The sequence below is a fragment of the Haematobia irritans genome, chromosome 5, assembly GCF_050003625.1.
Source record: "Haematobia irritans isolate KBUSLIRL chromosome 5, ASM5000362v1, whole genome shotgun sequence".
NCBI lineage: Eukaryota > Metazoa > Arthropoda > Insecta > Diptera > Muscidae > Haematobia > Haematobia irritans.
The window spans coordinates 121,313,371-121,319,370 of record NC_134401.1 but is presented as its reverse complement, the minus strand read 5'-3'; the positions used below and the strand labels follow the sequence as shown (position 1 = coordinate 121,319,370).

The following is a 6,000-nucleotide window of genomic DNA, read 5'->3' as shown; positions in this document are numbered from 1 at the left end:
AATTTTTTATAGAAATAAAAATTTTTTATGGAAATAAATATTCGAAAAAATTTTGATATAAAAAATATTATAATTTATAAAAAAGGTAGAAAGGTAGAAATTTTATTCCAAAAGAAAATTTAATCTAATGTTTCTATAACAATAAAATTTCGACAAAATTTGCTATAAAAAAGAATTTCTACGAAATTTTCTATAGAAATAAAATTTTGCCGAAATTTTCTAAAACATCGACAAAAGTTTTCTAAAGAATTCAACTTTAATTCAACTATTGAGGGATTTTTTTCTAACCCTGACTCGATTTAAACTATACACGTGTGTTCTATGCTATAAAAAGCAACACCATTGCTCAATAAAATGCATTGTACTCCCCTTAACTCTTCTTCCACCCACAAATCCTTGCAAAGCACGAATGCCAATACTCGAAGCACAATCAAACAATTAAAAACAAGGCGAGTATAGGTACTAACAACAAGTGTATGACCACAAAACAATTGACACAATCTCTCTCATTCTCTTATTCATTGGTTATTTCTCTCGCCTTATATGAACTCACTCTCTCTCTCTCGGTTTAAGCAATTGCTTTGTATTGGTATAAAAATCAACCTACATACGTATCGGTGGCCAAGGAGGCCTCAAAAGGCGAATAGAAAAATTAGATAAAATAAATGTGCATGAACCGGATATGACACAGTCATCGAAGGATACGCGAACTAAAAAGACGTTACTACTAAGGAAAGAGAAGCAATACCAAAATACAAGACTAAATAAGTGATAAATAAAAATACTTTTCTAATATAGTTTGAAATATAAGCAAAAGTGAATAAAGTGATATGCCATACAAATATGTTTCGTGAGAAATAATATTTACGTTTGTAATTGAAACTCCTTTATAGTAAAATTTCTTTTGCATTCCACCATCATGTCTGCATGAATTTGCATAAATTTGCATATTTTAAAGAAACTTTAAACTCAAAAGGACATTGACCATAACCACAGAACGGAGTCACAGGGTCATTGTGCAACTTTTTTTTTGACGAATTGTAAGAAAAACCAAAGTGTGAATATGCGAAAGTGTGAGCGTGTTTATATTTTAGTTTGTATAGAAGTTCTTGCCCATGTGGTAAATTTATGTGTGATTGTGAAAAGAATGAATGAACACCCATCGGTAAGGACTATTAACTTGAGGTGTTTTATTCTTTTGTTTTCATGAAGGAATGGGAACAAATCAATAACAATTATTTATTAATTTATTGGCAAATTCAATGACTAATAAGTCTATTCGTTCATAGGCGAATATTGAGTGCAATTGATTGGAAAAATTTCAATAACGAAATATGATATGCAAAATGGCTTTATTAATATTTTGTAAAACACCTAACAAAGGGAACAAATGGAAAAGTTCCTGGTACCACGAAACTGTATGTTTACTGAGACCGATATATGAAACCATGCGCCCCCAGTTTTTTGGCAATAGATGGCAAGAAACTGGTCTGTTTCATGCCTATTTGAAATGCCTTTAATAAGGTGCCTAGTATTTTAGTTAAATTTATTTTATGTTAAATCAACTTTTATGTGGAGTACAATTATCGGTTAGTACAAAAATTGTTTGCATTAAGGAAGATTTGGCGGCATGGACAAATTCTTGGACCAAGATAATTAGATTAGAGGGCAAGGGAATAAGAAAGCAATTACGATAATCGCATTCGTAACAAAACATTTTTTTATTTTGAATGTGGATTGCTTCATTGTAATCATGAAGATAGTGGCTTTGATTGGTTTCGAAATTAACTTTAAGCAAATCCAGATTTTATAATACATATCATCAGGGGGATTGCATTAATAAACCACAAGAGAAATGAGTAACAGAATAAGTATATACGGCCGTAACTTCGGCCAGGCCGAATCTTATGTACCCTCCACAATGGATTGCGTAGAAACTTCTACGAAAGACTGTCATCCACAAACGAATTACTTGGGTTGCGGTAACACTTGCCGATGGCAAGGTATCTTAAAACTTCTTAACACCGTCTTCTCAATTGTAAGTTAGTCGATAGGGGTATATATTAAACAAAAAAAGGCCGATTAAATGCGTATATAGTACAGTTTGACAAAATTTTCTATAGAAATAAAATTTTGACAAAATTTTCTATAGCAAAAAATTTTTGACAAAATTTTTTTGTATAGTAATAAAATTTTGACAAAATTTTATATATTAATAAAATTTTGACAAAATTCCGATAGAAATAAAATTTTGACAAAATTTTGTATAGTAATAAAATTTTGACAAAATTCCGGTAGAAATAAAATTTTGACAAAATTTTCTATAAAAATAAAATTTTCACAAAATTTTGTATAGAAATAAGATCTTGACAAAATTTTGTACAGTAATAAAATTTTGACAAAAGTTTCTATAGTAATAAAATTTTGGTTATTTTTACTATAGACCGATATGGACTAATTTTGGCATGGTTGTTAGCGGCCATATACTAGCGCAATGTACCAAATTTCCACACGTACCAAATTTCAACCGTATCGGATGAATTTTGCTCCTCCAAGAGGCTCCGAAGGTCAAATCTGGGGATAAACCGATCCCCAGATTTGATTGGGGGTTATATATAATTAAGACCGGTGTGGACCAATTTTTGCATGGTTGTTAGATACCATATACTAACACCACGTACCAAATTTCAACCGGATCGGGTGAATTTTGCTCTTCCAAGGGGCTCCGGAGGTCAAATCTGGGGATCGGTTTATATGGGGGGCTACATATAATTATGGACAGATGTGGACTAATTTTTGCATGGTTGTTAGAGACCATATACTAACACCATGTACCAAATTTCAGCCGGATCGGATGAAATTTGCTTCTCTTAGAGGATCCGCAAGCCAAATCGGGGGATCGGTTATATGGGGGCTATATAATTATGAACCGATGTGGACCAATTTTTGCATCGTTGTTGGAGACCATATATAATTATGAACCGATGTGGATTTTTGCATGGTTGTTAGTGACCATATACTAACACCATGTACCAAATTTCAGCCGGATTGGATAAAATTTGCTTCTCTGAGAGGCTCCGCAAGCCAAATCGGGGGATCGTTTATATGGGGGTTATATATAATTATGAACCGATGTGAACCAATTTTTGCATAGTTGTTAGAGACTTACACCATGTACCAAATTTCAGCCGGATCGGATGAAATTTGTTTCTCTTAGAGGCTCCACAAGCCAAATCTGGGGATCGGATTATATAGAGGCTATATATAATTATGAACCGATGTGGATTTTTGCATGGTTGTTAGTGACCATATACTAACACCATGTACCAAATTTCAGCCGGATCGAATGAAATTTGCTTCTCTGAGAGGCTCCGCAAGCCAAATCTGAGGATCGGTTTATATGGGGGCTATATATAATTATGGACCGATGTAGACCAATTTTTGCATGGTTGTTTGAGACCATATACTAACACCATGTAGCAAATTTCAACCGGATCTCCTCCAAAAGGCTTCGCAAGCCAAATCTGAGCATCGGTTTATATGGGGGCTATACGTAAAAGTGGTCCGATATGGCCCATTTGCAATACCATCCGACCTACATCAATAACAACTACTTGTGCCAAGTTTCAAGTCGATAGCTTGTTTCGTTCGGAAGTTAGCGTGATTTCAACAGACATATGGACGGACATGCTTAGATCGACTCAGAATTTCACCACGACCCGGAATATATATACTTTATGGGGTCTTAGAGCAATATTTCGATGTATTACAAACGGAATGACAAAGTTAATATACCCCCAGCCTATGGTGGAGGGTATAAAAAAGTGTTGCACCCAAAGAAAAAGTACTTTTCTCCGAAACGAAATTTTAGACAAACGAAATTAGCTTTTAATATAAATTAGTTTCTGTAGGACCAAATAAACACGAACCTATGACAAACGAGTCAACGATTTCCTCTAATCTTTTTTAGTTGCCTTTAAAGAAAATTTTCTTCAAAAGAAAACTTCGTTTGTCAAAAATTTGGTTCTTCAGAAAAGAAAACACTTATTACCGTGTGTGAACGTGACACGTAGCTGCTGTCACGAGGCAGACCGATATTTCAGAATTACTTAGACTATTAAGTACATTGTGATACCACAATGGTGAACTTCTGTTATTACTAAACAATTCCACGTTTAGCTCAATGGCAAGGGAGCTAATTTGTATAGCCGAGTCAGAGCCAGGGTTGCCACAGTTGGTACAATTCTAACAAAAATTGTAGATTTTTTACTGTTCTATAAATTGGTAGAAATCTTGATTTCTACCAACATTTCTCTCCAACCAAAAATCACTTAAATTTTCTATATGGATTAAATTTTGACCAAATTTTCTTTAGAAATAAAATGTTGACAAAATGTTCTATAGAAATAAAATGTTGACCAAATTTTCTATAGAAACAACATTTTGAGAAAATTTTCTATAGAAATAAAATTTTGGCCAAATGTTCTATAGAAATAATATTTTGACCAAATTTTCTATAGAAATAAAAGTTTAACCAAGATTTCTGTAGAAATTAAATATTGACCAAATTTTGTCGAAATAACATTTTTTTAGCAAATTTTCTATGGAAATAAAGTTTTTACAAAGTTTTCTGCATAAATAAATGTTTACCAAATTTTATCAAAATAAAAATTTTTTTAACTAAAATCAAAATAACCCGTTTTACCAAATTCTTCTATAGAAATAAAATTTTGACCAAATTTTCTATAGAAAAACATGTTTTACCAAATTTTCTATAGAAATAAAAATTTTACCAAATCTTGTTAAAATAACATTTTTTTTACCAAATTTTCAATAGAAATAGAGTTTTGACAAAGTTTTCTGTAGAAGTAAAATTTTGACCAAATTTTCTAAAATAACATTTTGGCAAAGTTTTCTCTAAAAATAAAATTTTGACCAATTTTTCTATAAAAATAAAATTATTACCAAATTTTCTATATAAATAAAATTTTTACAAAATTTTGTCAAAATAACATTTTTTTCACAATTTTTCTGTAGAAATAAAATTTGTCAAAATAACCTGTTTTACCAAATTTTCTATAGAAATAAAATTTTTGACCAAATTTTCTATAGAAATACATTTTTACCAAATATTGTATAGAAATAAAAATTTTACCAAATCTTGTTAAAATAACACTTTTTTATAAAATTTTCTATAGAAATAAAGTTTCGACAAAGTTTTCTGTAGAAATAAAATTTTGACCAAATTCTCTATAGAAATACAATTTTTACCAAATTTTCCATAGAAATAAAATTTTTACAAAATTTTGTCAAAATAACATTTTTTACCAAATTTTCTATAGCAATAAGCTTTGACAATGTTTTCTATAGAAAAAAATTTTGACCAAATTTTCTATAAATAAAATTTGTCAAAATAACCTGTTTTACCAAATTTTCTATAGAAATAAAGTTTTACAAAGTTTAGTGTAGAAATAAAATTTTGACAAATTTTCTATAGACATAAAATTTTTACCAAATTTTGTCAAAATAACAATTTTTTAACCAAATTTTCTATAGAAATAACATTTTGGAAAAGTGTTCTCTAGAAATAAAATTTTGACCAAATTTTCTATAGAAATAACATTTTTACCAAATTTTCTATAGAAATAGAGTTTTGGCAAAGTTACATGGTAGATTTGCGGTAAAAATTACTTCAAAGGTTGGTAGATTATTTCTGACACGAGTGGCAGCCGTGGTCTGAGCACCGTTTCACATTATGGTGAAACCACTTATAGAAGTTAGGTTAGGTATAATGGCTTTTCGATATTTCAGGATCATTTAGACTATTCAGTCCATTGTGATACCATCGTGGTGAACTTCTCTCTTATCACTCCTCCTTTTTATAGCCGAGTTGGAACACACATTGAGAAACTTTTAAACACTCACACTGAAAAAAATATTGACCTAATATGGAAGATTATGCAACTTAAATTTTAGGACTCAAAATTTACGCAAGGCTAA

At 30.8% G+C, this 6,000-nt stretch overlaps 1 protein-coding gene across 9 annotated transcripts in view; it reads left to right on the top strand.

Annotated features, from left to right (window-relative positions):
- Positions 1-693: 693 nt before the first annotated feature.
- Positions 694-6,000, top strand: part of LOC142238071 (uncharacterized) — a 126,664-nt gene continuing 121,357 nt past the window's right edge. For 8 of the 9 annotated variants that reach the window (XR_012722639.1, XR_012722638.1, XR_012722637.1 and 5 more), the window contains exon 1: positions 694-1,165. The gene's annotated coding sequence lies outside the window, so the exon portion shown is untranslated. The remainder of the gene's footprint in view (positions 1,166-6,000) is intronic. The other variant, XR_012722633.1, reaches the window with a different exon arrangement.